The 24,289-nt window shown below is 48.0% G+C and overlaps 1 protein-coding gene across 2 annotated transcripts in view; it reads left to right on the top strand.

The window, feature by feature from the left end:
• Positions 1–6,493: 6,493 nt before the first annotated feature.
• PRELP (proline and arginine rich end leucine rich repeat protein) overlaps positions 6,494–24,289 on the top strand; it is a 78,100-nt gene continuing 60,304 nt past the window's right edge. The window contains exon 1 of one of the 2 annotated variants that reach the window (XM_069238442.1): positions 6,494–6,636. The gene's annotated coding sequence lies outside the window, so the exon portion shown is untranslated. Of the gene's footprint in view, positions 6,637–6,806; positions 6,876–24,289 lie in introns of those variants that run through there. The other variant, XM_069238443.1, reaches the window with a different exon arrangement.

Genomic DNA, 24,289 nt, shown 5'->3' on the forward strand with positions numbered 1-24,289 from the left:
AGTCCAGCCATAGGAGTGTCAGTGCCTTAAAAGTACAGCAGCTGATCTTGAAGTTAAATCTTTTGATGACTGTTAGCCAATGAGGAAACATGATTTCACTTCCAATCCCCGTGTTTGGCGGCAGCTGTGGCGATCAATGGAATTCCGGGGGACGCCGCTGAAGAGCCAAAACTACAGTGGGTGGTAGCCCCAAGCATGACGCTTCTGGGACCTCTACAGATGGAGGGGGGGCTTCATGAGTTTATAGAGATAATAATAAAACTGAGAATGCAGCCCCTATAGGACAAACACTGACGTGTCTTGGGACAGCATAAACCAATGGCCCAGATTTGCTAACATTTGACCAACACATCGCAGCAAGACAACTTGTTGGGCTGCGTGAAATGGAGAGTTCAGGAATGCACAATATTTACTAAGATATGGTGCATTCCTGCTCTCTCACTCTCTGCGCTGACACACTGAGTGCTGCCTAATGCCAATGCATGCACCTTTGTGTCATTGTGAAAGGGTGCCTATGTTAAAGGCCGGATTGTTTTTGTGCAGGAAGGAACAACTTCCTGCACATAAACAATCCTCTACGGCATTTTTCTCTTTCTACATGTGCTGCAAAATGTTGGGATGGCGATGCATTTTGACATATCCCCAGGTTTACTATCCTTAGTAAATATGGTAATACACCAAAATTCATGTGTGAAAGTATGAGAACGCCCACACTGCACCCATGAAATTACTTCCCAACACAGAGTAACACAAGGCAACATTTTGCACTGCCATGCTTTATTCTGGATTTACTGAGCCATGCAGAGCCATACAAGGTGGCTTTGTGTGGATCAGTAAATATCACTTAACCCCTTGTGTTGCATTGAGTTGCATGACACAATGGCAACACAAAGGCTTAGTAAATCTGTGCCAAGATTTTTACCTTCCGATTTGAAATAAGAGACCTTTTCTAAGATGTCTCGGAAGGAGTGAAACAATTAGAGTACACTCCTCTGTCTCTGAAAGATATAAATCTTTGTTTTTAAGCAATTTAACTGGTGCCAATTACCCTTCCTCCAGTTTGGATTAAGGATAAACAGTCATTAAAGGCCTGGATCCGGAATAGGATCCCATGCAAGGTTGAACACAGTTGAATCTCATCTTAAGAGAATCATTGTCCCGTCTTATAGACTAAATATTGAATGAAGGTCAAATACACATTGAAAGCTTCAGGAGGCAGCAAGGAAATCTGGAGCCCCCAAGAGACATAACCACTGAATAAGATATATTCTAGGATACGGTATTCAATCCCCACAAATGTCAATGAGTGGTTTAGTAAAATAACGAATGTACCACATAGAAGGCCAAGGAGTGACCCTTTAGAGTAGGCATGCAGAGGTGCCCACACTTGTAATGGTCAAGATACAAACCCACCCTGTTAATAGTGCTGCTTCTGTCCTTCGTTCCAGGAAGAGAAGGGAGAACAGCCTTCGCTCATTGCACACACTTCAGTCCATTAGTTATGATATTTACCCGCCAAGGTTCTCCAGCGAGGATTTGCTTCCTGGATCAGGTTTGGTGCAGGGTGGTGGTTTGGTGGATGTCGTCTTGCCCCTGGGGTATTCTGAGTGTGACTGCAAAGGGGAATCTTGCAAACTTTCTACCTAGAACACTGTATGTGGAGTATGTGGAGTTTTACAGAGTGTCTTTGGCCTTGAGATCCTCCTCACCTGTGACAGGTCTTGAGTATGTGGTAACGTTGGACAATGATGGATTTCTTGAAAACATTCATGGCGTTGCACTCTTCAAAGGATTGTGTGAGGCCTCACATTTTAAGTGTACACACCTTGGCTGTCGACAAAAAGTTCATCAAGGCCCACCTTTTATCAAGCTAACAAGACCTGATGCAGGCTGGGCGTAGAATATGAAGACTGAAACCCTAGAGTAAGAGCAGATGCAGTTCAACTCAGTCCCTTGAGCCTGAGTGATAGTGGTTTCTGTTGCTGAATGCTGCACTAAGCTGTGCGAGAGACAGCACAGCCAATGAGAGAACACTTGCTCACACACTCTGTTCATGATGTGGGAGTGGCCGTGCACAATCCACTTCCCGTTTATTTATTCCCTTGGGCTAGCTATGGCTCAGGGGTGCATGTAATGAAGTAGCCTACGACGAACTGCCCGGGTGGTACACTACATCCCTCCCCAAGTGAAATGACAAGATATCCCTCAATATTTGTCACTGGAAGTGGGAGCAGGGAAGGAGGTTTGGGCTGGTGATGAAATAAAATGTGAGAAATAACAAACACAAATCCTTAGAAGTCCATGTATGTCAGTTCCCTTGCATAGTCTCTCAATAACAGGCTGGAGCTGGGTTGAGCCAGAGGTGGTATCACTGGCTTCTTTCATTCTTTCCTCCAAGATTTCCTGGGGTACCAGTACCTCCACATATCCTTGGTGATTGTTCCACAGTTGGGGATGCTATTCTATGCGGAGTTGCGTTGAACTCAGGCAAGACACCTCTTGAGATGTCACAGTGGGCAAGCTTTGGCCACCGGCGTGGTTGAACCAGTCATCCTCAGGAGCTCCTTAGACGGAGGCAGTGTCAGTAACCTGTGTCTTGTTGATCCACAATATGTTTCTAACCACCTGCTTGCCCCGCCAGTTTGGCAGTGAGCATGGTCCCTTGAACATTCATGACTTGCCTGGGGTCTTTCTCAAAGGGTGTTCCAAATTTCCACCTGGGGTAATGATCTCTTATTAGCACCCAGTCCCACATCTGGATTGTTGTCATGCAAGCTCTTCGGTCTTTACTGGCACGATTACTTCTATTGCACTGACTTTACATCTAGGAGGTGAGGCTGCCGGCATGGCTGGCTGGAATGCAGTCCCTACAAGGTCTTTGAATCAGAAGGTCAATATAAGTGCACTTAGTGGTACAATATGGGGGGTGTTGGTACGCTCTCAGGAACGTGTGCATATAGAACTCCGGGTAATTCCCTTGATTTAGCCCAATGTGCTTAGCTTTGTTTAGGGTGGGCATGATGCATTCGGCTCCCCCATTGGCCTGAAGCCACTAGGGGGGTGACCTTTCAGTGACGGATACGTAGGCTTGCCAAGTATTCTTTGATCTCTTGCCCTTTAAATGGGAAGCCAAACTGAGTGAAGACTTTCTCCGTGATAGATTTTACTCTCTGTAGTGCCGTTGATTGGGTCAGCTCTACCACAGAGTATTTGGAGTGGCTGTTGATGATGACCATGATTACCCTCTCATAGGGAAACTCCTGAAATCCATGCTCAGGTGGGTTCAGTTAAGATAGGCCTTTTTCTGCCACCCATCATGTGACACAGGAGGCGCCCTTCCACTTTCTCCTCAACTGCTCCAACCATCTCTTGGAACCATACTTTGTGTCGGAGTCTCCCCTTTGTTTTGTCCACTCCTTGGTGTCCTTGGTGGGTGAGGTTGATCACCTGGAGCCATAGGGACTGCAGCATCACATTGAGCTGGCCTTGTAATAGGAGTCCGTCACCTATGTAGCTCAGTGCTTCTCGTACTCACCATAGTTGGATCATTATTTTGTTTTTCAAGCGTGTTCCACGGTTTTGTGCTGTCTAAGAATCACAACCAGGTTTTGTGCTGTAGCACCTGCACCAACTTTCAGTAGAAGTGGTTAATTGGCAGTGGCAGATTTAATTTCCTTTTGCATCATTGCTGTGGGACAGGCACACAATGTGATCATCTGTGCAAAGTCTTCAGCACACATGTACTCATCTTTCCCACCATAGCTGTTTTCTAGAGGGTGTCTGGACAAAAGGTTGGCAGGATTGTGGGCCCCTGGGTGATACACAATTTCAAAGGTGTACGGATGTAGTTGTGTTGCCCACCTCTCAATCTTTAGTGGAGGGATGTGCATCATGCCAGTTAATAGTGGAACTAGCAGTTTGTGGTCAGTGATGACCTAGAATGGTCTCCCGTAAAGGTACTGGTGAAAATGTTGTCAACGCCATCGGATAGCCAATGCTTCCTTCTCAATTTCAGCATAGCGGGTCTCGGTATCTGTGAGGGTTGGACTGGCATCAGTGATGGGGACCCCTTGTCCTCTGCTCTTTTCTTGCAGGAGTACTGCGCATTGGCTAGTGTCGACAACCAATTCTATGTTGTGTTGTTGGTTGAAGTAAGCCCTGGTAGCATCCCACAGCAAAGCCTCTTTCACCCTATGGAACACGTTGCTGGCTTGATTACACCAGCTCCACTGAATGCTGGCCCTAGTGAGGGCTCTCAAGGATTCTGAAATGATGACTAGGTTGAGCACATTAGGTAGTCATCCCTTGAAAACTTCAGACCTCGGTGGCATTGTATGGCACTGTTGCATTCTCTATGGCATTCGCCTTCTTCTGGGCAACTCTCAGGCATTATCATGGAGAAAACAGCCAAAGAATTCTCGAAGAAGGAGCACTTCTGATGGTGCAGCATTAGGCCCTGGCCCGCTAGGCGGCTCAATGTTACCCAGAGCCTCTGGTGGTGTTCTTCCAGTGTGGAGTATATCAAGACATTGTTGCTAATGTTTAGCACCCCTGCCAGACCCAACAGGGCTTCCCATATGCCATTTTGAAAAACGTCTTCAGCCGAACATATGCCAAAGTTTATGCATCTATAGCTTCTAAGGCTGACATGGTTGGAGAAGGTAGTTATGTAGTTGCATGATGGGTCTAACTCTAGCTTGTGATAGTTGGTATTAAGGTCCATCTTCAAAAACCATTGGCCACCATCAGGTTCTACCATTAGGTCTTCCATGGTAGGCGTGAGATGGCATTCTCTGTGAATCGCTTTATGCTTCAGCCTCATGTCCACGCACAGGCAAATTGCTCCTGGATGTCGTAGTTTGGGATTGACCACTAGAGGGGACACCCACGGAATGGGTCCAGTCACCTTTCGATCATTCCAAGCGGCTCCAATTTGTGGAGTTCTTCAAACTGGTGCCGTAGGTGGAAAGGCACTCTCCTGTGTCGCTAGGCAATCAACTTTATGGATGGGTCAATATGTAGTTTGACTTGCATGATGTAGTTTGACTTGCATGCCCTTAAGGCACCCAAGTCCCTGAAACAGTTGTAGTAGAAAGTCTTAGAGCACAGTTTCCTTCTGTGTTGTGTGGGTGTGCTTAACAAAGAATACCAATTTGAAATTCTTGGCCATTTGACATCCAATCAGCATTCCGGTACCTTCCTTTGTTACGTGGAATTTGACGTGTTTGATGTTGTAGCCATGTGCCACTCGCATTTCTGTGACCCTTGCAGCAAGCTGTGGAATGTGACCACCATACACATAGATCTTTGCTGAAGTCAATAGGTGAGGAGGTTTAGGGTTCAACTCTATGAATTGCAGAAAGGTCATGACATCTACTGATGCCCGGTGTTGATCAGGGCCAGAAAATCCACCTTAGAAATGGTGACAATGCACATCATTGGCCGTATGCACTTAGGAGTGGTGTGACTCATGAATGAAACCATGAAGACATCATCCCTGTCATTGGTGTCCACTCCTGCTATGGCTGTCAGGGCAGATTGGCATGTCAGCACTGCGTCTCTGCAGGAAGTTGTGGTACCTACACAGGCAGTCTCCATATGGGCATATTACACTCCTCAGGGTGTGTTTCCCACCTTGTCACCAGAATGCAGGAGACTGCAGGCCGATGACAGAACACATGCACACACACTCAGTTTCTGGTGTGGAAGTTGCCTCGAGCAGTGGTGCACTGCAAAATGATGGTGCCTCCCTGGAGAATCTGACGGGGGCCACTAAATATCCCATATCTCACAGATATTCATAGGCCTTGGACTGAATGGGGGCCCCGTGAATGGTCTGTGGATCCCCTGAATGGTTCGAGCGCAGCTGCTGGTGCCTGCGCCACGCCCCTCGTCTCCTGTGTATTCCCTCGAGCCAAGCCGGGCCAGGGGCCCGTGTGATGCAATAGCCTGTGGCTTTCTGGCCATGTGGTTCACTGCAGTTTCCGAGGCTTGTTCTGAGATCCATAATTCCTGTAAAGTATTACCCTACTGCACACATATTGGCGAAAGGTCCTACTTTAGTCATGTACGGGGGACGGCGAAGTCTTCTGTACATGTTAGCAATGCACAGAGGAGGCTAGAGGGTTTTAAACATGTTAGCCATGTTCGGACGAAGGTAAAGGGTCTTATGCGCATTTGCTGTGTACAGAGGAGGGCAAAGGGCCTTATGCTCAGATTAATTTTATGCAGAAAAGAAAGAAATCTTCACTAATCTAGCACGTTGTTGCTTGTTAAGCTCTTTACGTGTCGTTCCCGCACAGCCCTCTCTCCCGCCGGGCCCTGCGGAAGGGAATGTTATTAGAGCGCTCAGGCCGAGAAGCAGCCCCTGTGTGTACAGCACATCTTGAGAACTTTGGCTGGGAGATAAAGGTCTCATTGTCCTGCCAGTTCCCCTCTCTCCTCTCTCGCTTTCTCCGTCTCTCCCTCGCGCCCCATTTCTCCGCCTCCCCTCCTCCCTCCCTCCATCCCAGCTGGGGTCTCGGGAGGCAGTGCAGGCAGTGAGCTCAGTACACTGGCAGTGTAGAGACTGAGAGCTGAGCTGGACTCAGGAGGAGAGGGAGAGAGACAGCGCCCTGTGAAGAGAGTGCAGCTCAGGTAAGAGACCTTATGCGGACATGAATAACCTACGAGCAAAGTTCCAAGGCGCAGGAGGTGCGAGACTGCGCCCTGACAGTAATGCAGGTGAGAGTCCGCACCCTGTAGGGAACAGCGCCCTCTAGACTTGAGACAGCCTCCTGCCAAAAGAGTGTATAGCTGGCGTTTGGGAGGGGTACAGCAGCACTCTGCTAACAGAGCACGCTGTAGGTGAAAGACAGCACCACGTGAAACAGCAGGTAAGAGACAGCATTCTTGGGCCATAGCGCCCCCCGGATAAAACAGCACCATGACGATAGAGCTATTCCAGACGCGAGACCGCAAGGAACGCGAGAGACAGCACTCTGAAGACAGAACACTTTTAGGTATGTAAAAGCACCCCAGAGTGGAGTGTGTGCACGATAGGTGAGAGACAGAACCCTGAGGCTAAATGACATTCAGATAAGCAAGCGCATAGTAAGTGACAGATAGCACCCTAACGACGGAACACTCCCAGGTAAGAGCACCCCGAGGGTAGAGTGTACGGCAGATGAGAAACCGCACCCTGTAGACAGAGCACTACCAGGTAAGAGACAACACCCTGAGGGTATAGTGCATGAGAGATAGCACTCTGAGGACAGAGCACTACCAGGTAAGAGACCCTGAGGGTAGAGTGCCTGAGAGGGAGGGATAGCTCTATGAGGACAGAGCAGTACCGCGTAAGAGACGGCACTCTTAAGGTATAATGCAGGGCAGGTGTGAGACAGCATCAGATGTGTAGAAAGTTCTCAACAGTCTAACGCCCCTGTGTACAGCACTCCCAGATAAGACACAGCAACTCAAGCACGTAGCGCTCTATGATAAGAAATAACACCCTGGGATGGAACGCACCTACGAGTAAGACAGCTCCCGCAGAGATTCTAGGTGTGCTCGATGGATAATGAGCTCCAAGTTCAGAGACTGCACCCGGTGGGTAGAGTGCTTCCAAAAGCACCCCATAAGTAGAGCGCTCCAATGTAAGATAAAATCGGATGGATGAGAGTTCAGGGAAAGAGACGTCCCCCAGTCAATAGATAGCTCCGATTGAGAGACACCACCGGCTCGACAGATAGCTCCGATAGCGAGACAGCACCGGCTCGATAGATAGCTCTGATTGAGAGACAGCACCGGCTCGACAGATAGCTCCGATAGAGAGACAGCACCGGCTCGACAGATAGCTCCGATAGCGAGACAGCACCGGCTCGATAGATAGCTCTGATTGAGAGACAGCACCGGCTCGACAGATAGCTCCGATAGAGAGACAGCACCGGCTCGACAGATAGCTCCGATAGAGAGACAGCACCGGCTCGACAGATAGCTCCGATAGAGAGACAGCACCGGCTCGAGAGAAAGCTCTGATTGGGAGACAGCACCCGTTCGATAGATAACTCTGATTGATAGACGGCACAGGGTCGACAGGAGGCAACAGCACAGTCAGAGCGCAGTCAGGCGACAGGCGCAGCCCCGGCAAGAAGCGCCCCATTCGGAAAACCAGAGACCAGAGCGTCTGACGAAGAGGGCACCAGAGAGCAAGAGTGAAACGGCATCTCCAGCGTTACAAGTGTTCAACGCCCTTTTGCACTATTCTAATGTCATCTTCAGTGCATTGCTTTTGTTTGTCTTTCTTTCTCTATTCTTATTTTTTACTTTGAACTCCCACCCGCTTAGCGTGCAGTCCAGCGCTTGTTCTTCCGCGGCCCCCTCCTTTGGGCTCTGCCCTGGCTGGCGCTCGGTCTCTGCCGTTTCTCACCGGTGCTGCGAGCCGTACGTGAGTGCGCTGTGATCACGCACCTGTACGTCAGCCTTTGACCTCGTGCTCGCGGCATCACGACACTCACCCTCTCCCTCCCTTCACTTACTGTCCGCCCCTTCCTTTTCTGCTTTCCCCTCCACACTGTCCAGGTTTTACCCCCCCCCCCCCCACACACACCCCGGTATTCTTGTCACTCGCCCACCTTTCTCCCGTCCTCCCAGCTTTGTCTCTTTCTCTTACTCTCTTTCTCTCCCATCACATTGAACCTTTTATTATTTTCTATCCTCTGCCCACTTCTCACTCTTCTGTCAGTGTCCTATCTGATGTCACTTCCCTATTTAGCTCATAATTTCTTTGTCTCCCTCTCTCCCTAGCTCTTCCTTCTCATGTTTGTTTCTATGTCTGTTTCCTGGTTTTCTTCACCTCGAACTCTCTTTGCTGCTTCCCTCTCTTCTTTTTCTGGACTGGTCTTCTCTCCTCGACCTTTGTTATCTCTCACATCCTGTTATTTTCTCTCCCCACCCATTTCTTCCCACATCTCAGATCTTCCCTCGCCCTTTTCCCCCTCTCAATCTTGATCGCCCTTACAACATCGTACTAATATACACCAGTCCTCTCGTTTACTGTCTCCTCTCACTTTCTCTGTGTCTCTTCACGTTTTGCTTTTCTGGCTCTTGATCTCTCTTTCTTTAAGTGCCATCTCCCCTTCTTGTCCTCCCCCTACCCTTTCTCATATCTCCGGTCTCCTTTACTATGCTTCTTTTCCTCTCTACTTTGGATTCTTCTCATCTTTATCTTCTCTCCCTCTGTCCTCTCTCTTCTACTCACTCTTCTCCCCTCAAACCTTGTATTCACATGCTCCATCCTTCTGTTTCTCCTGTGCTGGTTTTCTTTAACCCTTTCTTCTGCACTAACATTTTGTCTCCTCTTCTCTCATTTTCTTCTTCCTCTTTTGACGACTTTTCTTTTTTCTCATTTCCCATCTTCTCTTGTCTCTCCTCAAGTGCTTAATTTGTAAAATAATAAATGCTGGTGCCCAAATCTCTGCTCAGAAGCCTGCGGCCAGTGTTATTGAATGTCGGCGATCCGAATACCAAGAATGTGTGGTCTTGAAGCCATCTCACGCCTCATTAATCCACCACTAGACACTCGCTTCCCCTTTATCTCACTTTTGCAAGTTCTTTTTCATGCTTTTCTCCCTTTGTGACATTTCTCAATTTTTCTCCTTTGTGTGCTTTCCCTCTCTTGCTGTTGCTAAATGTCTGATGAGTTACAATGAGTGAGGTAAGCGTCAACGGCAACCATCACCTCACATTAACCACTGATCTTCCCAGATTTCGCCCAGTACCCTTGCCTGTGTTTCCTTCTTATATCATTTTCTCTTGCCATCCCTCCCATGGCCTTCTCTTCACAGTCTCTCTACTCCTTTGTCTCCTTTGCACTTTCTTCCTCCTCTTCTACTGCCCCCTTTCTCTTCAGTGCTTAATTTGAGCCAGTGGTTTCAAGTGCTCGGCACCGCATTTCATTGTCAACACCAACATCTATGACAGCCTGCCAGTAGTGGCACTGTCTATTCAAGAGATGAGCACAACAACACTTGTTCATAAATTCAATATACATTAAAAATTACTAATACCTGCCATCCAAGCCATTCTAATGGTTTCAGGGGACCCAGAATAGTCTGAATTGTCATACATGCAGGAGTGTGATAGTAGTTTTATTTGTATTGTCTTTGGCAGCGCTGGCAGGGTCTATGGGTGGTGCGGGCTGACGTGGCCTCCTACGAGGGCCCTGGCACATATTTTTTGGCAAATTAAGCACTGCTCTTCTATCTTTTCCCTGCATACGTCTCCACCCATCTGTCTCCATCCTTCTTCTTGTTCTCCTCAGTATCTCCCCTCTTCCTCCTCTTTCCCTGTTTTCCCCCCTATTCTTCTCCTGATATTTCCATGATAGGCTCCCAGGAATGCTCTCATTATCTGTTTTTCCACCTTCTCCAGAGGATTTCCCGCTCCCATTAGCGTTAAGCCTCTTTTCTCCACACCTCCTTACTCACTGTTTACACCCCTTTTTATCTCACCACCCCTATATCACACCCATGCCTCTTCCGCTCCCTTTAACCTTTGCCTACTTCTAATTTCAACCGCTGCATATTTTCTCCTTTTAATTCCTTATTTTCTCACTTTTCACGTTTTCATCCTTGTCCAAGCCACAAACATACTCAGGGACAACACATGCACACACACCTACCACAAATGTGCAGTCATCGCACAGACGGACACGCACACAAACACACATTTTTGAAGGGCCAACCTAAATGTTTCTACATTATAACATTTTAAAACACATTCTTAAAAGTATCCACAATTCTGTTGAAACATTATGAGGGCAGGTCACCATTGCACACTCCTTCCGCGATCTTGGGGTGTTTGTCTGTTTCTTTCAGAGAGTGCTATCAGCACAGAATAGAGGGCCTCACAATCTGGACTTTACTTGTGCGCAGGTCTGCACACATGCAGGCACCTGCAGCCACAGATACAATTTCTCCTTATTTGTTGTGAGGGTGACCACATGACATGGAAGCAAATTCTGGGCAGTGGCTCAAGTCCATGGTTTAATCTTACAGACATCTGATAAAGTCATACTAATCTAAAAATATGTAAATAGGCGGCCAACACAAGTACAAGTCAAAATAGTTGTGCAATTTTGGGTTTGTATAACACAGAGCAAAATTAAGCAAAACTGGGAAAACACATACTGCGCAGAATTTGACAACCAACATCAGGGACGGCTTCATGCACATTACCAAAAGGGTGCATGTCGTAGTAGAGGGGGAAGCGAGGCCAACGTGTTAGTCACCTCGGAATTCCACATGTAGGCTACAGGCAACGGAACTGCTTCAGGGATGTGTGAGCTGCAAGACAAAGCCCTGAAAGCCACCGTGGCACCCGCAGGTCTGTACTAGGCATAGTTGCGTATGAACCAGACTTCACATACAAATAAGGTTCAGTCAGTGGCCTTAGTTGTCTTTCCTCTGCACTCACGTCTGGGCTGCTGGGAAGTGCACGAGACCACCCTCTGAGTTTCCTGGCCGCTTGTCTATTCATGCCAGAACACTGCACAGCAGTAGAGAGGAAACAGGGCGGTAGCCTATCCTGGATTCCTTGTAGTGGATCATGGAAAGAGGTGGTGGTAAAATGAAGCCGGCCAGTGGGATACAGTGACGTGTGCATTCCTTCTGCCTCATTGTACTTGTGCCGTTTGATGGAACAGAAGAGGGGGCATCAGCATGTGATAAATGCCATGGGATGGAATAGCCTGGGAGAACTGGTACCAGCATGAATGCAGATACTGGGCATGATGGGTTCATCAGCAAACCTTGGATTATTCCCTCTCCTTGCTTTCCTTCAGCTAATCCTTTCCTTACCCTCCACTCTCTGCAAGCATCCTCTCCCCGGGTATTACCTACTTCAGGTCGCATGCCTATCTGCCTTAATCTCTATTATTGTATTCCTGCAACTTGCCCAGACCTCACTTCATAAGCCACATCTCACTCACCTAAGGTTACCTACTCGCCTCTAGCCTGTTTATTCGTGCCTTGTACAGAGTGAGATGCCTCGAGTTGTACCAGCAGAAGCACAGCCCAATGCCTGCCCCTTCAGAAGTACCACTCTGCCGCCCACAACTGCAGCTTTAGCCCTTGGCAGGGGCAGTGAATGACATCCTTATCCAGTCCAAAACATGTTTATTTGCACAAAATGTAACACTTCTAGGAGGGAGGGAGGGGCAAGGAAACGAAAAAAGAGACAGAAATGGAGCAGCAAAAAAAGTGCCACGAAGCAGAGGAAGAAGTGTCAGAGACAAAGAAATGGGGGATTAAGAGAGAGAGAAGTGGGGGAGAAAGATGGACACAGAGAAAAGATGACTGAAAGAATGAGAAAAGAGAGGGCAGTGGGTGCAAAGAAAGAGGCAAAGGAAAGATCGATTGAGGCAGAAAGTGGGAGCCACAGGTGTGGCTTGGAGTGAGCAGAGGTCAAAGTGGGTAGGATTGATTGGGACAAAGCCCCCACGCTTTATTCATTTTAGAAAAACAGCCCCCTTCCTTTCTTGTAAATGACAACCGCTCCTGAACGGTAATGGCGACCTTGAGTTGCTGAAAGGGAAGGAGCGAGTCATCTGTATGTAAGGTAAGAGAAGGGACAACCAGCTAAACAAACATTTGCAATGCTATGGGTCTTGTGTTTGCTCGAGTTAGAGCTATTAGTGTTGTAAATTCCTAACTGGGCTTTTCTTGCCACTTAAATTGAAAATAGAATGTAAACTAGTTGACATAAGAGAGCCGATTCGAAGCACCACGGCCACCATGAGGGCGAAGGAAAGACACAAAAAGAAAAACAAGTTCACTCACAGTCAAAAGTATCGGCAATCTGCAATTATTCCTGTAACAGGGGCAGTCTGCAAGGCGGTAACAAAACCGCCCCAAGGAGGGACAAATGTAAAGCATTTACCAATGATAACAAAGGATTTTTGAAAGGCAAGCCCACGAACGAGAGAAAGTTGTGGGCGTGCGATGGGCGTGGTTAAAAGCCAATAATACTTACAATAGGTCAAAGTGCCTGCGCGCTCAACCCAAAAAAAAGAAGCTGACATTCTCAGCTGGGTGCCTGCTCCCTGAAACAATGTGATTGTGTGCTCTTGGTTAAATTGCGAATCTAAAGGCTTTTTTTGGCAGCCGTCTGTAAACGTATTGCGTGGTTGCCATGGTTGTCCCATGCACTGTACCTGACATAATTATGGAAATTAAGTTGGCAGGGCAAGCTGTTAAAGGACAGAGGTGGATGGTATGTAATAAACAAAACAAGCGTTGGCAAATCAAACAGGTCTGACGTTGACTGCCCATATTATACTTTACATATGCTTTTTTAGTTTGTAGCACATGCATGTGACCACACAGTAGCAGTGAAAACGGCCTGTTAGCAGTGCTGGGGGGGGGGGCTGCCTGACCCATGCCAAAAAAATAAATAAAGTCAAAGGCAAATATTTGTTTTTATCAAAAAGTGCACATTGAGCTAGTAGTCCCTGTCACTGAAGGGGGCTACTTTTGTGCATACGTGGACAGTGTGCAGAGAGCAGAATGCCTCCACTCAAAGGGAGGTAAGGCAGGGGCTTAGGTGGGCTGACCCTGGTCCTCATGCTGTATGCCGTGGTAGGTGGAACAAATGCATGAATAACTCAACAATAGACCAGAGGACGGGCCAACAGCCCCTAGAATAAAGAGTACTTATTTGTCTTCTGGGTCCACAGAGATGTTCCATTTTAACACAAGTAAATGCAGTAATATGAGAAGAGAGTGAACAGGGCTGAAAATAATATCTTCAGGATCTTAACTCCAGCCTGAGAAGGTACCAGACTTCTAGAGTGATGCGACCACCCGTTCAGATCCGAGGACAATCTAAAGCTGCCAGCAAGCTTCATGTTCATGGCTCTGCACTGAAACGACCAACAGAGCGAGGCCGCCCTCTTTAAATAATGCAAGGACTTTGAGTGCCAGGCACATGAGTGTCAACAGAACCCCTTTAGTGTCAAAGCCACAAAGTCCCAGCCTTGCCCAGACTCTGCAATTGGCTCAGCCTAGCCCAGATTAATTTCACTTGCGAAGCAGGCACCACTCATAACAGAGGAAGGATAGGTCTGACATAGCTTGTGCCTATCAGCCGAAAGTCGACATCTGGCCAGCTTCACTTAATCCTGACAGTATTACTAATCATAATACTCACTGCTCGCTTTGACAGGAGAACTGAGACCCATCCTGACCCCCCATTGATAGCCAGATTGGGATAACACACCCTCTGTGAGAGACTGGAGCCAGCTGGAGTACACTGCATCGCACTGCACATATGTACAATACTAGTTCTGTTACACTGCCTCACACTCTGCATGTGTTTTACTATTTCAGTTGCACTGCATCACACTGCACAAACATACAATACTAGTTCAGTTACACTGCATCACAGTGCACGCATACAATACACGTCCTCACACTGAGCAGATTTCATAGTAGCTCAGTTACACTGCATTACACTGCATAGATATACAATACTAGTTCAGTTACACTGCCTCACACTGTGCAGGTGTCATACTAGTTCAGTTACACTGCATCACATTGCACAGGGTGCTGCAGTAGCTGCATCTACGTCACAAAGCCAGGTTTTGAGTTGCTTTCTGAAGTCTTCCAGGGAGGGTGCTGTTTGGAGGTGGAGGTCATTCCAGGTTTTGTCAGCGATGTAGGAGAATGCACGGCCCGCTGTGGGTGCAATGGATGTGTTGGACTCATGTGAGGGTGAGTGAGGAAGAGCGCATGTGTCTCGAGGGAAATTGGAAGTTCAGCCGGTGGTTGAAGTAGGACAATCCCAGGTTGTGGAGGGCTTTGTAGGCGTGTGTGAGTGTCTTGAACTGGCATCTTTTTTTGACAGGGAGCCAGTGGAGTTTCCCGAGGTGAGGAGTGATGTGTGTACGCTTGGAGAGGTCCAGGATGAGCCTGGCTGCTACATTGTGTATTGTTTGGAGTCTTATGAGTTGGGAAGAGATGCCCGTGTAGAGTGTGCTGTCGCAGTTGAGGCGGCTAGTGACGAGGGCTTGTGCGACGATCTTTTGTGGTGTTTACTGGGATCCATCAGAGGATCTTGCGGAGCATAATGAGAGTATGGAAACAGGAGGAGGCGACTGCATTGACTTGTTGTTTCATGGTCAGTTGGCTGTCCGATATTATTCTGAGGTTGCAAGCATGGTCAGTCTATGTGGTAGTGGGTCTGAGTTCTTCCGTTCATTAGCTGTGGTCCCAAGCGGAGGTGTTCTTTCCAAAGATCAGTACTTCAGTTTTGTTGGTTTTCAATTTTAGGCAGTTGTCTTTCATCCAGTTGGCTACGTCGGTCATGGCATTGCAGAAGTTGGTTTTAGTGTTAGTGGAGTCTTTGGTGAGTGAGAGGACCAGCTAGGTGTCATCCACGTAGGAGATGATGTTGAGTCCGTAGGCTCTGACGATGTCCGCAAGGGGGGGGGTCATGGACATGTTGAACAACGTGGGGCTGAGTGATGGTCCTTGGGGCTCGCTGCATATGATGTTCTTGGGGGTAGAGGAGAACGGAGGTAGGTGGGTCCTCTGGGTGCATCCTGGAGAGGAATTAGGTGATCCACTTGATGGCGTGATGTTGATTTCTAAAGTTGTGGAGTCTATCAATGAGGATGTTGTTGGCGACTGTCGAATGCTGCTGACAGGTTGAGGAGAATCAGAGCCACTGTTTCTAATTGGTCGAGGGGGGCTCTGATGTCATCTGTTGCGGCGATGAGTGGGGTCTCGGTGCTATGGTTGGCCCGGAAACCTGATTGTGATGCGTTAATGGTTCCGTGCTAGGTAGTCGGTGAGCTGTCGGCTGATGGCCTTCTCGAGTACTTTGGATGGGTATGTGAGGAGGGAGATTGGCCGGTAGTTCTTGAAGTTGCTGGGGTCAGCTAAGGTCTTGTTTAGGAGGGTTCTGATGTCTGCATACTTCCATCCGTCTGGGAAGGATGCTGTAGGAATGGAAATGTTGAGGAGGTTGGTTAGTTCAGTGCTGGTTATGTCGGATCCCAGGTTGAAGAGATGGTAGGTGGGTGGAGGACATGAGGATCGCGGTGGTCTGACATCTAGTGATGCCCATGTGGTTATGGCTGGGCTGGGGTGCGCCGTTTGGATGAGGTTGTCAGGTCTGAACGAAGTGAGTTGAGGGTTAAAGTTGTTGTAGCTATTGGAAGTCTTGCTGTGGAAGTAGTTGGATAGTGAGCCACAGAGTTGCTGGAAGGGGTGTACTGTGTTTTCTGTGGCAGTCGGGTTGGAGAATTCCTTCATAACCTTAAAGAGTTCCTTGGTTTTGTTGTTTGCAGGGTCAATGCAGTCAGTGATGGCTGTTCTTTTGGCCTCCTTGATGCACCAGTGGTAGACGTTGAGTGATTTTTTGTGTGCTGCACTGTCGGAGGGGTCCTTGGAGATGCACCATAACTTCTTGAGTAGAAGTAGACAGTTATGCTTGGGGGTTCTTAGCTCTGGGGTGTACCAGCTGGCTTGTCTTGATGTTCTGTTGGCTTTTGACGGTTTCAGAGGTGACTTTGTTGGCACATTTGCTCATCCAGGTGGAGGAGTTGTGGAGGGCTAGGTCAAGGTTGGTTGACATATCGGGTGGTGTGGTGCAGAGAGCCTGCATCAATTGGCTCTTACTTACTTTTCCCAGCTGCGGCAGGTGGCACTTCAGTGCTTGAAGATGGTGTGCTGGGTCTTGGAGATGGTTGTGTGGTCAGTCTAGGAGAGTTCCGTGAAGTGGGTGAATATGATTTTGTCGCTGGAGGAGAAGATTGTATGGTATTGAGGGTATATCCAGCAGTGTGGGTGGGTGTGAAGACTAGTTGGGTGAGTCCGATGTTGTTGAGGTTTTCGTTGGTGTCCTTGAGGTCCTCGATGTGGAAGTTGAGGTCGCGGAGCAGCATGAAGTGAAGGGAGGCAATGGTGAGGGCGGCGATGATGTTGCTGATGGTCTGTATGCGATGGTACCTCTTATGGTTGTCTTGGGGTCAATGTAGAGAAGGAGGTTAAGGTGCTCCTTGACAGGTGTTGGGTCGTCATTCATAGCAGAGCATTGGATGGTTTCCTTTAAAAGTATGGTGATTCCACCACCCTGCTTGTTGGGGTGGTGCTGGTGTAACATCTTGTATCTGTCAGGGGTGGCAGTGGGGATGTCGGGGTTGGAAGCAGGGTTGAGACATGTTTCAGTGATGAAGGCTACGTCTTGGGTGAGGGTGGTGATGGTGTCCCAGATTTCCATGGCGTGTTTGCTGTGGGAGCGGGTGTTAAGCTGGATGCAGTGTAACAGCTCCAGGTTGGTGGTAATCTTCTGGGAGGTAGTAGTGCTGGGTCCTGTGTGGGTAGGCAATCCTGTGAGGCAGGAGAAGCAGCAGTAGCGGCAGGTAAAAGGTCCTTTGGTGGAGCGCAGAGAGGCCGTGCAGCACCGGGATTCTTGGCGTCCGGTTTTGAGGACCAGGATCTCATCTCTGGAGTAGCTGCGAATGGTGGGAGGACCAGGGGTTCTGGCGCTGGGCACGGTCCAGGCCCAGACAGACGTAGACAAGCTTGCCTTTTGCACGCCTTCGGTAAGTGCAGGGGGAGCGGAGGGTCCTGCTCAATGGTAATCCGCAGCAAACGCCATTAAGAACGTCCTAGAGTGGTAGGGGTGCGGGGTGCTGGGAAGAGGAACAGAGTGGCAGAAAAAACGGCGGATACACAGTGGGGCCAGGGGGGCATAAAAGAGCAGGAAGAGTTAAGGGGAGGCTTCGGGGGACTGAATTAGGTAAGAAGCAGCAGGCTAACAGAGACAGAAGGAGGGAGCAACAAGCAGGGCAGTGGGTGCTATACTGCCAGAGCTACAGAGTGCTTGGCAGTAAGTGCCGGGGGGAGCAGAGGGGCTGCTCAGTGGCATCATGAGTGACTGTCATTAAGTAGGCCCTGCAGCGGGGGTGGGGACAGAGCGGGAGAAACAACGGCAGTAATGCGGTAGGACCTGGGGGGCAAGAAAGAGTGGGAATAGCAAAGGGGAGGCGTCAGCGCCCTCAATTAGGCAAGAAGCAGCAGGCTAACAGAGGCAGCAGGAAGCAGCAACAGGCAGGGCAGTGGGCAGTATACTGCCAGCGCTTGGCAGTTTTTTGCAGGGGGTAGCGGAGGGGCCTGCTCAATGACACTTCATGTTGTGCAGGTTTCTTAATAATTCAGTTGCCCTGCATCACACTGCACAGATAAACAATACTAGTTTAGTTACACTGCAGATATCATACTAGTTCAATTACAATGCATCACACTACACAGATATACAGTACTACTTCAGTCATACTGATTAAATAAAAACTACTTGCCACTGCGCAGACATACAGTGCCATTCAAGAAACACTGACTCACAGATATGTAGTCAATGCAGATATGTAATACTGTTGTAGTTGCACTCCACAAACACAGACCACTACTTCAACTGCATTATAGGGCATGTACTCACTATTGCACACTACCATTTAAGAAACACTGCACCATACTGCACACATGGACACAGCTTTAGCGACTGCTTAAATGACATCATATTCCGATGCCCATATATACAGACTACTTCAATCAGACTGCATCAAAATGCAGAGTACTTCTTTACTTGCAGTGTATAGCGTTGCGCAGATCTCCTACAGTACTTCGAATGCACTGCATCGCAAGCATCACATAGCTACACTTCCCACTCAGGGGTGTACAGCATGCTTCATTTATACTGCATGACTCGCACAAGTCCACATTCTGCTTCATTTACACTGCATAGAGGTAGCCCTCGGGAGGTAGAGTCGTCGCTTGCTCATGCCCTGTAGGGTGGCTGGAGTCTTTGAATGGGGGGGAGGATCCAGCTGACACGTGAAGTGATTCTCAACCTTCTGACTTCTGCGGACCCCCATTCATTGTTGGAATCCAGGGACCCCCCCCCCAACTGAGATGTAACTGAAAACCGGTAGTCTGGCCTAAACAATTTTAATGATTTGCACCTTAAAATACCCAGAAGTGCAGAAACAAGAATTCATCAAACAAATACACAAATTATGAAATATTTAATTTAATTCACAAAACAATAAAAAGATAAACATTTTAATGGGAATGGTGGAGCTTTTCTAAATTAGTGCCACCCGTTTTCCACCCATTTTCCATACTACAGCAATTTTAATGATTTGCACCTTAAAATACCCAGAAGTGCAGAAACAAGAATTCATCAAACAAATACACAAATTATGAAATATTTAATTTAATTCACAAAACAATAAAAAGATAAACATTTTAATGGGAATGGTGGAGCTTTTCTAAATTAGTGCCACCCGTTTTCCACCCATTTTCCATACTACAGCTCCGGGCACTGTGCTGAGGGGACCCCTGGGATGCCCTGGAGGGCAGCGGGGGGCCATTATTACTCCACTGGGATCACAGGTCTAGAGTCACTGCTCTAGAGTGATGGGCACGAAAGACACTGGTATGTACACTGCTAGGCACTGCATAACAAGGTCAAACTGTTTCAACGAAGTGCACACTTCTTTGCTGCTTCACTGTTGTGGTGGGGGCTCTGGTCCAGTGCTGTAGCGCAAAAATGCTTCCCTCATGAACAATGTAAGAGGGGCCCTGGAGCAGGAGAGGCTCGCGTGGCTGGGTGGGGGGCATAGGGGGTGGGCCATGGAGGGCGCAGGAGAAAATTAATTAAAAAATAATTTAAAAAAAACACTTACCTGCTTTGCTCCTGTGCCGCTTCTCTCCTGTCGCTGGTGCGGGCGCAGGCTCCCAGCCTGCCCTTCCAGGCAGACTGGGAGCCTGTGTAGGCTCTCTCCAGCCCAGCAACCGAGTTGCTGGGCAGGAGAGAGCCCTCTGCGCATGTGTGTTTGGCCGGCACGAGATGCCCTGCCAAACACACATGCGCTCTGAGGGGAGTGCACAGTGCACTCCCCTCAGCTCGTCACCCGCAATGCCCCACCCCTTTTACACGGAAAGGATAATAAACATAGATTATTATCCTTTCCATGTAAAAGGATTTGCAGTGGTTGCTGCTGGCAGGGGGGCGACGCTCCTCCGCACATACGGAGGAGCGGCGCCTGCTCTCGAGTCTCCAATATCTCACACTCCTTGGCCTTTGACTGTCTAGGGTCCATTGAAGGGTTGGGGATCACTGAAGGCTTGAGTCTCCTGCACCGCAGGACCTTCAGGGCCTTGTGCAGTATATGCTACCACAAGGACTACTTCCTTTAATTGCTTGGAGATGTATATGGCATTAAGGGCTCCGGCCTGAGATGGTTGTTAATTTCTCCAATTTTGGAAAGTTTTAGATTTTATGTTCACAAATGTCACTAGTAACTTTTACTTATCTATCTATCTATGTGGCGCTTATAGAGTGCGTAGCTACCCACAAGCGTCCCACCGCTAATTAGTGTATGGCTAGTATGTCAGTGGACACTAGAGTAGGCAGCGGTTGAAAAGCCAGGTTTTTAATAGTTTAGAAAAAGGGAGTTCCAACTTTGTTGACTGCAGGGGGAGGGGTGAGGAGTGCCAGAGATTAGCAGCATTGCGTCTAAAGGACCGACCACCACTTCTGGCCTATTTGATGGGAGGTATCACAGCCAGGCAGACATCAGTAGATTGAAGATTTCTTCCTGAGTTATAGGGTGTCACAAGATCTCAGGGCCTTTATCGAGGCCAGCCCTTTGGCCTATACAGATGGCTTTAAACTTAATCCTCTGTGCCACTGGGAGCCAGTGAAGGGGAGACAAAGCTTTCCGGGCAGACTCGTGCCTGGGAATGTTGTAGAGAATCCTTTCAGCGGAGGTCTGTATATCTGTATATCCTGTGGTTTTCTTATTATCGAATTTGGGGTTCCTAGATACAATGAATTTCCTTAGTCCAGGCGATAGAGAATAAGTACCTAGACCACTATTTTTTAGAAGAAGGGGGAAGAAAGTGCAAAATATTTCTGACCATCCTGAGAATGCCATGACCGGTTGCAGGTAGCTTTATGGCCTGAGCAATCATGGTCAGGGAATTATCCAACCAAACCTCCAGACTTTTTGTAGCCATCTTGGAGTTGGGGAGGCTCAGGTAAGGATTTGAGGAGTTGCCAAGGATCATGAGCTCAGTTTGATCACCATTTAATTACAGGAACAAGTTGTTTATCCAATTGGCTACTTCCTCTAGACAGGGGCCAAGAGTCAAAGAACTGGGATCCTGATTGTGCAAAAGGGCAAAAACCAGTTGGGTGTTGTCCGCATATGATATTATGGATATCCCAAAAAGGAGGACGATATCAGCCAATGGACACATGTACAGATTGAATAAAGTGGGGCTTAATGAGGGGTACTCCACAGTTCAATGGGAAAATATCTGAGCTACAGTCTCCCTCAAATACCTGGAAAGTCCTGTTTCTGAAGAAGGACTAAAGCCAGGAGAAGGTACTTCCAAAGATACCTGAGCAGTGAATGCTGTCAACAAGAATATAATGATTGACTGTATCAAATGGTGCACTTAGGTCAAGAAGAATAATGGTAGCTGATCCTCCTTGATCCAACAGCCTTTTAGTCTCTTCAACAACTATGAGGAGCGCAGCCTCTGTACCGTGCTTAGGTCTAAACCCATTCTGGGTAAAGTGGAGAATATTATTGTCCTCTAGAAAATGTGATCTCTGCATTATAATTACTTTTGGAGCTAGCCCTTGTGGCAGGTTCATCCCCTGACTTTTTTCCTCCTTCCTCCTATTTTTTCTGACCTCTTGCTGTTGGCTCTAGGACTCTGAGCACTTTATCACTGCTGATCAGTGCTAAAGTGCAGGTGCTCTCCCTTCTAAAGTTGGTGTGATTGGCTTATACCTAATTGGCATATTTAATTTTCCTGTAAGTCCCTTGTACAGTGGTATCTTGAAATACCCAGGGCCTGTAAATTAAATGCTACTCGTGGACCTGCAGCGCTGCATGCGCCATCCACTAAAGTAGCCTTTCAAACCTGTCTCAGGCCTGCTAGCGCAGGGCCTGTGTGCGCAGTTTTCTGCCACAGGGACCTGGCATCTAAATTTACTTGCCAGGCCCAGAACTCCCCTTTTACTACATGTAAGTCACCCCTAAGGTAGGCCCTAGCTAGCCCCATGGGCAGGGTGCTATGTATGTAGAAGGCAGGACACGTGCCAGGTAGCGTGGCCTGTCCTGGTAGTGACAAACAGCCTATTTGGTTTCTCACTGCTGTGAGTGCTGCCTTCTCATAGGATTGCATTGGAAATGCCCTGCCTTAGGTGTAGTAGGTATTGTCTGATTTATGAGGGGTAGTATAGGCATGTTTGGTATGATTGTAATGGTAGTGAGAAATGCTGCTTACTGGTGTAAGTGGATTTTTTATTACTATTACAGAAATGACACTTCTAGAAAGTGAGCATTTCTCTGTGCTTATGACGCTGGTGTTTTGCAGCTTGACTCCAATCCACGTCTGGGCAGAGTGACAGTTGGGCTTTGCGCATACTTTTCAGACAGCCTGTACACAGGGAGGGTGGAGGTGTCACAGAGGTGCATCTACATACTAAATAGTCTTCCTAGGCTGAGAGAAGGGAGAGACGGGGCACACCTACATATATAGAGGTGTGCCCTGGCCTCACACAATAGGGTTGTTTACCCCCAACTGTTGTTTGGAGCCTGTGCTGGAGGAAAGAGGGGGGCTACCAGAACCAGTTGTAACTGGTTGGAACCTCCTTTCCCCTTCCTTTGTAAACACACTGTAAAACTGAGTATAAGTACAGGGGAATTTTCCCCACAATTTGGAGACATCTTGGAACTGGACACAGAATGCTGGAAGGACTCACCAGGAACCGCCATGGACTGCTGCTGCTGTGCTGGCCTGTGACTTGCTTGGTCACTGTAAGGAACTGCCTGCATCCCTCTTGCGCTGGCCTGCTGCTGGGCACTGCCACCTGTGCTCCTTTTTCCTTGACTTGATCTCAGGGCCACCCTGGAAGCAGGACAAAGGGGGTAAGGGGGGGAGAATCCCTCTCCAATGTTCCCTGCGCTAGGACCGTGATCGCTCCTATGGCCCTGATTTTGTTCTCAGAGACCGTGGGCAGGGTGGAAGCCTCAACGGAGGCCCCCTTGCAACGCAGGTCCCCCTTTTGTGGCCCCCAATTGTTGTTTTGGGACATTGTTGTGGCCCTCCATGTAGGAGGGCCAGTGGAGATCTGGAGGGCCCCCAGAGATCGCAGGCCCCTGGAGGAGCCTGTTATAAACCCAGAAGGGGAGCATGTCACCCCTCTCTTCCCCTAATCATCGGAGTGGCCCTGAAAGTGAGTACAAGGAGCATTGGGGCCCAATGTTGTTCTTCTTGGCACTGGGAGTGCCTTTCATCATAAAACCAGGTACTTTTAAAGGGCATACATATGCCATATGTTCCTTATATGGACATTCATGGTTTATATGTTAACCTGCCTATTTTTATGAGGTGTTTCATATATGTTTGCTAATGTTCCTTTTATGGGCATAACATGCTAATATGTTTTCCTGGCTTACCATATGTTTTATAATGTTCCTGATATGGGCATTTATGATATTTCTATGACAAGTGCATTTGTGTAGTAATGTGATTCCTGACTACTGCTTATGTTGCAGAATGATAAGTAACCTGTGTGTTATATGTGACTACTGCTGATTCTGCAGAGTAACTAATGTGTAACGTTCTGACAACTGCTTGGGTAGCAGGATATTACTGACATGTCGTGTTCGGTCTAATAATTGCGCTGTGTACAATACAGTATAATTTTATATAACTTGGTGTTGTGTTTCCTTTGTGGTGGGGATAGTGCATCACGTGTGTTGTGTGTGTTGTGCAAACGCTATACACATTACCTCTGGGATAGCCTGACTGCTCATGCCAAGCTACCAAGGGGGAGAGCAGGGGTTATCTTGGACGTGCAACTCCCTTGCCCTGACTAAAGTGGGTGGGTTCAGCCTAGATGAGGTGCATACTCTAGCCAACCAGAAACCCCATTTCTAACAATTAAATTGTACAATATTTAATTTTTCCTGGAATTTCAAGCACTTTGGCACGTTTGTCAAGTGCTGTGCATTTTGGCAAATCTGGCTTATTCTTGGCTTACAGTGGAGTTTCATACTTGGTTGTAGGATGCTATGTAGACACATCCTTTGATCAGCTGAACGAGGCCATCCAGCTGACAAAAATAGCTGAAATAGCTGTAACAGTTCAGTGCTAATTAGTGCAGTGCACTTGACATAGTATATCTCATGCTAGCATGACATGAGTGGTGTGCATACTCCCTG

Source organism: Pleurodeles waltl, chromosome 6 (assembly GCF_031143425.1).
Source record: "Pleurodeles waltl isolate 20211129_DDA chromosome 6, aPleWal1.hap1.20221129, whole genome shotgun sequence".
Classification (NCBI taxonomy): domain Eukaryota; kingdom Metazoa; phylum Chordata; class Amphibia; order Caudata; family Salamandridae; genus Pleurodeles; species Pleurodeles waltl.